Source organism: Nelumbo lutea, chromosome 2 (genome assembly GCF_056320005.1).
Source record: "Nelumbo lutea isolate HS-2025 chromosome 2, American lotus-T2T, whole genome shotgun sequence".
In the NCBI taxonomy this organism is placed as follows: Eukaryota; Viridiplantae; Streptophyta; class Magnoliopsida; order Proteales; family Nelumbonaceae; genus Nelumbo; species Nelumbo lutea.
In genome coordinates, this window is record NC_142685.1 from 18,167,959 (window position 1) to 18,179,416 (window position 11,458).

General features: G+C 37.8%; 1 long non-coding RNA gene across 1 annotated transcript; it reads left to right on the top strand.

The window, feature by feature from the left end:
* The first annotated feature begins 3,036 nt into the window (after nt 1–3,036).
* Nucleotides 3,037–5,590, top strand: LOC148868936 (uncharacterized). Its single transcript, XR_016107868.1, has 2 exons — nt 3,037–3,624; nt 3,706–5,590. It is a non-coding gene; the product is annotated as an uncharacterized LOC148868936 (long non-coding RNA).
* Nucleotides 5,591–11,458: the final 5,868 nt, after the last annotated feature.

Consider the following 11,458-nt stretch of genomic DNA (forward strand, 5'->3'; position numbering starts at 1 on the left):
ATCAAGTTCATGCTTCCCAATCTAAAGTCGTTTGAATGCCTGGAGTCGATGCCTCCAACTAGCCATAGTTTGAATGGATGAAGTCGAATTCCAACTTGTAGAAGACGAATGAAATATGAATGCTTTTTGGATTCAATGGATTTTATTTTTAACAAAAGGGTAATTTTGTCCTAAAAACTTCATGTTTTCTCCCACTCACTTTATTTGCTATTATTTCTAAAACATAACTGAAATTGTCAATTGACCAAACATGGTCATTTTTTTTGCATAAAGTCCTAAAAAATTAAAGTTTCATATGGCACAAATTTGATGTATGTTAAACCTAAGCACCTACCGAATTCGCTAGTAGTCACAACCAATGCTCAAAATATCGTAACATATTAGGCCGTATCAGTCAATACATATCATTCCGACAAGAACCCGATACACAAAATGTGTATAAATCCTTTGTTCCTTTTCTTTTCGTACATATCAGTCGATATGGGCCTGATAAACATTCAAAACAACTCGATACAGTTCGATACATTTGATTTTGATTCATCATTAATTTATTAATCAATATTTTATACCAAATGTCTCATTAATGTCATTAGTCCTGAAGTTAAGTCTAATTTCTCTTTCATTCATTAGTTAATTATTCCAAAGTAAATTTAAATTTAAATTTGAATTTTAGCGCCTAGTTCAAATTATCTCATTAATTTCTTTAATTAATGATCCCCTCTCATTAATTTTGTTTTGTTAGTGTAAAAACTTCAAATTTTAGCTATAACAAGATTTGAAACCTTAGTCACTTGATTTTAACAACCACAAGTTGGCCAATGAACCTCACATATCTGTTTGCTATAATCATATGTATTTTTAATTTTAAGTAAATTTTCACTTTTCTTAATGTGTGACAAATGTTTATTAATAAACGCTAGAATTAATTATTAAAATTTATATACTAATAAATATTAAGATTAATTATATTAGTTTTTCAAAATTGACATTAATATTTTAGTTTTTTTATATATTTTTTTATATTTTAGTTATTCTATCATTTTTCAATAGTTACTAATTGTGTTCCGATATGTCACACTTTATATAAACCATTAAATAATGTTTTTTTTTACATTTAAGCGACTTATTTACAATTATATAAAATTTGTAAATATTGTTAGTAATATATGTTTTAGGATTTATTTGAATTTTCTATTATATTTATGCGTATCTTAATTTTTTGTCCGTATCCATATGTATCAAAAGTGTATTCCGATACATCTCTTAAAATTGTTTTTTCGGTACACCTAACGTTTCCGATACTTTGATCCTTCATCACAACTCATAGGTTCCTATTTTGATGAGACTCTCACTCTCCTTGTCAATGCTTGAATGATCTTAGGCAATGCAATTCAATCCAGGCATTGACACTTTTAGACACAACTACATTATGGTTGCGTTTGTTTTTTGGTGTAAACTCATAGATGTATCAAGAGAGTTCTCCACCGATAGATTTAAAATGAGTGAATCATTGGAATTTTTTGAAGTGTGATAATTGATGTAAAACTCAACTGGGGGTTATATCGATTTTTTATTATAACTTACACAAAAATAAATGCATTAAAAAAACAGACCAAGAATAGAGTTTTATACCGGTCTGTAATTACGTTTAAAACAAACTCAGCCTAATGAAATATGACCAAGCGAACAAAGTAATTAATTGGATTTTGCAATTGTTAATACTTGGGAACATGGTTTTAAAACCGACCAAGAGACCAAACCGGTTAGGGGTCCGGTTATTGGGTTGAATGGTCTGATTGTTCAAACTGAATGGCTGTCCCATTATGACAAAAAAAAAAAAGAAAAGGTCAAAACTGTTTGAACGGTTCGAATGGTTAATTGCTTGAATCAACGGTTTGCTGATCTGGGCAAATTTTCAGTTTTGGAGAAAACCAAAACCGATCAACTGACTGATTCCCGGTTTTTTTGGTCCAACCATCCGATCCAGTCCAATTTTAGAAACCATGCTTGGGAACATGAAACACAAGAAAGTACCAGATCGGAATTTTGCGATTGTTAACAGGCTCAGGGTGCTGGGGTTTGTTTTTGCGATTGTTAACAGGCTACTGGGCAGTAGTCTTTTTCTACGTCGCGGGCTGGGGTTTGTTTTCTATCCATGCAAATATTCTTCTACCTCCTTGCAATTTTAAGACGTGTATTGGAACAGGTGTTAACAAAATAATCATGCAACGTTAAGGTTATGGGGCGTCTTTTATCTTATCGGAGGATCACCTAAATGCATTTTATGCTTTTTGAGATTTTGATGTTTTTAAACGTTAAATACAAGGACATCGGATTTTCTGCCCACGTGAATTGGGAATATCTCCCCCTGCATAATATTATGCAGATGATGAGATGTTCTTCATGTATGGCTGAGGTAAATGTGGGCAGAGTTCTCATGGGCAGGTGATCCGAACTCAAATGCATGTACTATAAATCCTTATAAAAATGTGAATAAGAAAGTGTATTAATCATTCCAAATGATTGAAACATTTGAATTTAGATTTATTTTTTATAGAGCACGCCTCACACCAATCTCACAATACATTTCAGCCATACATTGAAAACACATCTCCATGAATAAAAATTTACAATTATGCAGATACTCCAGATGATGCCTGAAATGTGATGTGAGGTTAGTGTGTGGCGCGCTCTGGGAGGAGTAGATCCGAACTTGAAACACATTCGTGCATAATGCCCGACATCACAGGAAATGGTCCAATAAGTCATTGGATATATGGCTGGTGTGCAGTGTAGGGATGTCAAATGCATTGGGTACTTTTTCATACTTGGGTTGAATGGAAAACCTGCTGCCTTGACCATACCCTAATGAGTCGTGTTTGGGCCTGCCTTAATCGGGTGTAAGGTCAGGTATGAGATAAGCAAATTAGGAATATCTTGTCATGGCAAGTCCGGAAGCAGAATTCGTATCCCCATATAAGCCGTGTTTTAAGAACTTCTCCTCAAGACAAATACAGAAAATGTTTCCAATGCACGCTGAAATGTGCATTTAGGCCCCAATCTGAATTACCTGCAACAAATTTGATCCAGTGGTTTCACTAGTCATAATTTATTTTGGGTAAATTACAAAGACCCCTCTGTACTATGGGGTCTGTGATAAAGACTCCCCTGTATTTTGTTTTATCACAAATACTCTCCTGTACTATGACTGTGAGACAAAAACCGTCTTTCTGGCTTTCCCTTTACTGTCCTTATAGTAGACAATTGGGAGAAAACACTGTTCATCTTTCCCAATTCACACTACAGGAACAGTATAACCACATTTCTCTCTCTCCGATCTCCCTATTCCTCTGTAAGAAATGCTTCAAAACCCAAATGCACCAGATTCTACAGCATCCTGTTCTAGTGTCCGCTGGACTGATGGAAGAATGGGTGAAGATGATAGAGACGAATTGGGCTGGGTGGAGAAATGGAGACCAGTGCTCTCAACGGAACTGATTAAACGTGATGACAATGCTTCCCATGTTGCGTCCTGCAGAAATGTAAACAGTCCAGTTGCGCCCTGCAGACCCATGTTGCGCTTTGGGTGGAGAAATGGAGACGAACTGGGCTGGGTGGAGAAATGTAAATTTGAACATTCGTTTTCTTTTTTGATGACAATGCTTCCCATGGTTTTGTCCTTGACATTTCTGCTACTTCCCACAGACCAGTGCTCTCGTCGTGTTCTGCAGAATGTCAACAATCTCCTTGCTTCGTCCACAGCTACGCAGCCGAGGAGTTGCAGATTGAGACAAAGAATCCCTATTCTTGGTTCTTCGTCTTAGGTAAAAAAAATGAAAGCAGAGCCTGCAAAAGAATCCGGAGACCAGTGTTCTCCTCGTGCTCTACAGAATGTCAACAATCTCCTTGCTTCGTCCACAGCAACGAAGCTGAGGAGTTGCAGATTGAGAGAAAGAATCCCTATTCTTGGTTCTTCGGCTTAGGTAAAAAAAATGAAAGTAGAGCCTGCGAAAGAATCCGGAGACCAGTGCTCTCGTCGTGTTCCGCAGAATGCCAGCAATCTTGGAAGCTTGGTTATCGACATGGATACTGATGAAAGAAGATTTGTCCCGACCTCTTTATTATGAGACACGTGGCAGAAACGACAGCTCGGCAAAAGGGGTCAAGCCTAGGCGGGAACAAGGGCACACTTCGCCGAACTGACCACATTGTAACAGCTCGGGATAGACTTCGCCGAACTGATCACCTTGTAACAGCTCGGGATAGATTTCGCCGAACTGACCACCTTGTAACAGGTTGAGATAGACTTCGCCGAACTGCCGCCTTGTAACAGCTCGGGATAGACTTCGCCGAACTGACCCACCTTGTTACAGTTCGGGATACCTCCGAGCTCAAGACCGCCTCGCTCAGCACTTCGCATCATCTTCTAGGCACCAAAGCCAAACAAGTCGTACCATGCCTGACACTAGGGAAGTTCGTGCCCGAAGGCGCCACGCCTGACTGACTTGGGATCTGACGTTTTGGCAGCAGCACTCTAAACGGCCACCTACCACCGCCACTGACGCCGCCATCTCCAGCTAGACAGTTAGGCAGTGACGGTTCTGTCTCAGCAGAAGGGATGACGGCCGAGTTGACAAGCGCAAGGGTAATCATACCCGATCTGACAAAGGCCTCGGGACGAGTACGCGAAGCGACTATAAGAGCCCCCTGCCCCCCGACAACGGAGGTATGCAAACTTTGCGCTATCTGGTATTACCTTGTTTTTGAAAGATTCTAACTTGAGCTTCGGAGCCTCTACACCGGGTTCCCCCCGGAGCTTTTCCATCTCTCCCGTTTCAGGATCCCTGCTACCCCGTTCGAAAGCAAGGCAACGGACAGCTAAGACCAACCGGATCACGCTCCATCAGATACAGAAGGGCCGGTACTCTTGATTCTACAAGTCTGGAAGTTATCAACGAAGCCAGGAATCGCCGGAGAATGTGATGTCCCTCAAACTGGTGGCAAATTGGAAATGTATCATTCATCATCAATTGCTGAAGATCAGAGAAGAAAGTTCACACTTCGGTGAGGACATCACTAAAGGTCTCAAGGAAAAGCTCGCTATTCAAAATCTGACTTCTCAAATGGACAGATTTATGATAGCGAGGCCCACCCTGCCTTGTTCGCCACTTAGCGGCAAGACGGCCGTTCTTCATTAATTCAAGGTTCGGAAGCTATCTGATGCTGAGGACGAAGTTGGGTTCCCGCTCCTGGAAACATGTCAAGGACAAAATCGGATCTGATGCAGAGGAAAAAAACAGGCTAAGGGTAGTGTGGGGATTAAAATTATTGCAACGCGGATTTCAAGGGAAAGTTGAAAGGGGGTGTTTGTCACAGACCCCATAGATTAGGGAGGCCTTTGTAATTTACCTTTTTTTTTTTTCTTTCCTAAATGATAGCCGCTGTTTATGTATATGTTTGACATGGATGCTGCTGATGTATGGGTTCGAAGTGCCGTTTTGAGAAAATGGTTTCTGTTTTTTTTTTTTGGAATTATTACTGTTAGTTAGGATATTTCCTGGAGCAATAGCAATTTTTTCTGTTTGGTATCAATTCTTCATGAAACATTTTCAGCACTGATATCCATTATCAAGTGCCACATCACTGCCATTTCACATCTTTGTTAGCAACAACGAACTGTAGCTCTAGGAAATGCTAAATTCGGCGTTGCTCCAAATAATGCCTTCCCGATTTCTAGTGTGACTTAGAACACCGTCTTTTATAAAAAACAGTTCTAAACAAATGACTATTTCTTGGAGCACATATCCATTATCAAGTGCCACATCACTGCCATTTCACATCTTTGTTAGCAACAACGAACTGTAGCTCTAGGAAATGCTAAATTCGGCGTTGCTCCAAATAATGCCTTCCCGATTTCTAGTGTGACTTAGAACACCGTCTTTTATAAAAAACAGTTCTAAACAAATGACTATTTCTTGGAGCACATATCCATTATCAAGTGCCACATCACTGCCATTTCACATCTTTGTTAGCAACAACGAACTGTAGCTCTAGGAAATGCTAAATTCGGCGTTGCTCCAAATAATGCCTTCCCGATTTCTAGTGTGACTTAGAACACCGTCTTTTATAAAAAACAGTTCTAAACAAATGACTATTTCTTGGAGCACCATTTTTTCTGACATAATGCTGATGTGGCATCATTTTCTGAAGCAACGGCAACAATTCCAAACAGACGCTGTGTACTAGACTCAGTTGCATAATTGCCCTAACTTGTCCTCCATGGCAAGCGAAGCTCTGTTTGTTTGGCCACTAAAGATACCAATGATCAATGTTGATGTTAGTTTTTTAAGGGATGCCTATTGCCTAAGTGGATTTTCTTTAGGATGTTATTTTGGGTATGTCTCTTGGTTTGTACTTTGTACAACCAATAAATATGAAGGTTAAACGTCGTCGATGTTGTCTTTAGAGGCGCTATTTATGGCACCCATGTGTTTTTGGACGATTTGGTTTCAGTGACTGTGTATAGGGCTTATGGTGAATGTAGTATTGTTTTGGTTGGAAGAATCCTTTGTTTATTTCCTCTTGTGAGATCAATGATACAGGGGAGGTTGAGAAATGAGAACGACACTAGAGCAGGAGTTATACAAGGCAGTGGTTTCGTCAATTTTTTGGGAGCACTGGAGAGTTGGCACTTGGCAGTAATCTACCTTACTTCGAAAAATGGAAAAAGCTTTTCATTACTTACGGACCGGAAGGACTGGGTGATTGTCATTGCTCATTGGTGTTATGGCTGTTGGTGCAAAGAACAAGGCATAACTTTCAGCCCAACTAAAGTTTCTTGTTTTTGTCAAGGGTTCTTGGTGCGTTTAGCGGTTTAGGTTTTGGGTTGTGTCTTCATTGATGACACCCTTGCTGTTTAGCTTACGTAAGTTGTTGCTTTTTTCTTGGTGGTGGTGTAAATTAGTTTTAGTGCATTTTGGTCGTTTTCTGAAAAAATTGTGTTTTTTTTTTTTTGGAATTGTTGTTATTAGGTAAGACGTTTCTTGGAATAACAATAATTTTTTTTTTGTTTGTTAACAATGCTCTAGGAAACATTTTCAGCACTGGTACTCATTATTCAGTGCCACATCACTGCCACCTCACATCCTATCAACGAGCTATAACTTTAGGAAACGCTAAATTTGGTGTTGCTCCAAACCATGTCTTCCTGATTTTCAAGGCATGGCTTTGAGCATCATTTTTTATGAAAAAATGGTTCCAAACAAATGCCCATTTCCTAGAGCATCATTTTTTTCCGACGTGGCACTGATGTGACACCATTTTCTAGAGCAACGACAGCGTTGCCAAATAGACGCTTAATTTTCGAGTCTTGGGGTTTTTTTAAGTTCTGTACTTGTATCTTGTAATCTAAGTGTTTTCAATGAAGAGTTGCCTTTTAGTATAAAATAATTAGTATAAAAAAAGTTACTTTTTATTAGGAGGGGCGCATAAAAAGGTAAAAAATAACTAATGTCTCTTACTTTTTTATTTGGTCAATAACTTAGGTCCTATTTTTTAGAAAGATCTTCGAGTAGTTTAAATGGCCTAAAGATATATTGAGCTTTTAGGGTCTTGTCTTTAAAGATAAAGATCATTTTGTAAGTGGTTTAGTCTACTAGGCTTTTAAAAATGTGTTTAAAGTCTAATATCACCTAGAAAGACTAGAAAACTCCATTTGAAGCTTCTTGAAATTCAACGATTTAGGTCTTTTCGGGTCTTTTTGCACATGTGTCTTCTCATCTTTTCGCCTTTTGATTGCCAAATAGAAAAAGACCGATATTTGGTCTTTCAAGCTTGTCGAAGCCTAGAAGACCACACGAAAAGACTTACCAAACACCACCTTAGTATGGACTAGACAAACATTTGAACAAATGACATCAATATTATAGAGCAAGGTTTTTAAAAATGAACCAGAAACAGAACCAATCAGGGGGCCGGTTTCTGGTTAAACGGTTCAACCGTCTGGGTGGAATCGCTCGACTCGTGATGTCACAAATAAATTAAAAATAAAAAATATATTTATAAATAATAAAAAATAGTATAAAATTAAATAAAAACAGAAAAAAATATAGTAAAATACAAAAAATAAAACTATCTAAATAAAAAAAATAATACAGTACAAAATACATAAAAAATAAAATACAGAAAAAACATAAAAAAATTCAAAAAATACATAAAAAGTAGAAAAAATAAAACCATAAAACTTCATCATTAAATCTCTTTCTCTCTCTCATTTGATGGTGGAGTAGCTATGAATCCTCCATCTACTTCGTGTGAAGCAAGAAACCGAGCCCTTAGAAGTGGTGTATGTACGAGTAGCAGAGCCACCCAAGGCCGCTGCCATAGTTTCAGTGCAAACGATCAAGCCGGATATCTTTCTCTCCACCATAGCCTGACCTGCGTGATTAATCGTCGATGCCACCTCTCGCACATTGATGAGCATGGTGTTGTCGAACTCTTCCATATACATCTCTAAAATGTTGCTTAGAGGACCCAAGATCCCTGTCGATTGTCGTAGGTGATTGTCGCTGCAACTGGTTGCAATTGTTACTGCCGCTAGAAATCCTCACCCGCCGCTACAAAATTGCCATTGCAAACTCATCGTCCGCCATTGCAAACTTGGTCGCAGGCAAGTTCACCGTCCGCCGCTACAAGTGCTAGCCACCGCAAGGCCCGCAACTCTTACTACTACCTGCAAGTTCACCGTCGACGGTCATCGTTGACCGGTGTATGTTGCCATCGGACGCTAGAGGTGCTGGCCGTCGCAAGTGGTCGGTTGGGTGTGAGGGTTGAGAGGAGGGAATCCGGGAAAGCCTAAAGCTAAAGTGACTAAACATTCGAATTGGGTTACTGGGTTGGGGAGAAGGTATTTTATTTTTTGTTTTTGTTTTTATTTAAAACATTGAAAATAAAAAAAAGTAACCCGTGAACCGTTGCTTGGGTTGAATGGTTTAGTGGTCTGACTACCCAGGGGTTTTAAAAATTTCCGGTTTTTAATAAAACTGGACCCAGGGGCTGACTAGTTACCGGTTTTTCCAGTCTGACCATCCGGCTCGGTCCAATTTTGAAAACCATGTTATAGAGTCCTTCCCAGTTCCCACCCACAAAACCAACCTGGTTTAGGAAAAAAAAAACTTAAATTCAGAGGACTTTAAGTATCTATATGGAAGTCAATGTGGGCAATTGCCTCCATTACATTTGAAAACATTTTATGTGCATATGAAGAAATTTATTTATTTATTTTTTAACAATTGCCCCTACTCAAATAAAATAGTAGGGGTCAAATAAAATTTATCTTCTTAAACGAGGTTTTGTTTTCATGGTTTTAAAAGGCCTAAGATTAAGGCCATATATGTACCCCCACCCCCATTGATGAAACGTCCTCCATCTGCCATTGCCTAGGGATTGATCCACGTGTAAGCATTGAGTTCGGAGGACTCTTCACCTACCCTCTTTCCTTTAACATAGATATAGTTGATTGCTGCAAAACAGCTCACCTAACAATTAAAACAGAGATAAGTTCTCGCAAGGTGCCAATCAACTGATTGATAAAGGTCTCCTGTTGGTAGTATCAGAGAATTTGAAGTTGGGTTCGAATCCTGTCTGCCCTACAATGAATGACCATACCAACCAAACCACTATAGGTATGTATCAGACAGAGAACCATTTGAACCGGATATTAAATATCGATTCCTTGTCTAGCAGGGTCGTGAAAATTAAGTTTTGTACACGGAACCATGGGAAACTGGGAACCCATCTAGGCAGATTGTGAGTTGTGACGGTGTTTGCCACTGAAGCTTTTAATGAAAGTACCAATTTTTTTTTTTCATTGCTACTTCAACGAATAATGTCTATAGTTGAAAATCATCTTTAGAAAGATAGTCGTCGCAAAGGAAAAATCTATGATACAAAGGCATATTATAAGAATGGATTTAACCAATGAAAATTCCTGAATTTTGAAGAAAACCCACTTGATTGATTAGTCTTTCTGGCATCATAATCAATTTTTTCAAAAGAAGTTGTATCAATGTTGCCTTCCGTTTCATAATAGAGGACAGTTCAAAAATTTATCAATATTTTAAAGTTGTTTGAATTACTATGGTGATCAACATGGTGCCATGGTGTTCTAAAGTCTAAAACTCTAAACTATAATGATGCAACTTAAATATAGGTTTCTCTGCATTTTCCTACTCTTTCCTTCAAACCAAAAAAAAAACTTAAATTCAAACATCCCTTTGCATATAACCCAATGCAAGATGTGGCGTGACCATTCCAAGTTAAATCTGTCACGACTCTAACGCTGCCCAAATCAATACTAAAAGCTAGGAAAGCTGATGAACTTTTATTTTTATTTGAGATGTCATACTTTTTTTTTTTGCATTTTTAAATGAGAATTCATTTAAATTTTTTTTTTTGCATTTTTAAACTCAATAATTAAATTTAAAGATCAAAATATTTAGACAATCACTGAATTGCCATTTGCAAATAAACATTAACATTATATGATACTATTAAAATATTTTAATTTAACTTTTATGGCTTTGACATGAAGCCAATATGCAAGTATCAGTTTTAAAGAATCTATTAAAAAACTTAAACTATGGACTTGTTCGTTTCTTCTTAACTCTTATCTCTTAAGAGGAATTTTTTAATTTTTAAGAGAAAAATGGTTGTTTGTTCATCATGCAACTTTTTGTTTTTTCAATAATGTTCTCAAAAAACAAACAGAAATTCTCATATATGGGTCAAAATGGATATTTGATAATTTTTAGAATTTAAAACAACATTCTTTACATTAAGAATTTAGGGGAAAGAAAAATTCACCAACATTCTCTGCACTTGTGTCAGACTTGAGAGCAAATGAACAGTTATAATTGGTTTAGTTGAAGTCCCTAAATAAACTTTTATTCTCTAATATGCCTTCACACATAAGTCTATTGAGATTGAAGCATGGACAAACACATGATGATCAGTTAAATTTTGCCCAATTCTTCACTTTTCAAAGCAAAAAAAAAAAAAAAAAAAAAGAAGAAGAGGGAAGTTTGTTAGTAGTAGAATAGCCCACTTGGAACCTTTCCTTTCTAATCTTTTTGTTTAATAATTCTTTTTTATCTCTCTTTTACAGGAAGTAAACTTCTCAGGTTCATACTTATCAACATTAACCCTCACTTACCTCCCATTCAAACCAATCCAGCTTTTTCGGGTTGGGTTTGGTCAATCCAATACATTATGTGGTGTGGTGATGGTCGACACTCGACAGGTGCTGAACAAAGTAAGCTGTAAGCTTGAAGCTATGGGCTATGGCACAGCCACATGGATCAGGCCACCCACCATAAATGCATTCTAATTTCTGGCCAGTACTCTTAAATGAGCCGGTGCAGCGCCAGAGCTATACTTAGTAGAGCAAGTGATAAATAAT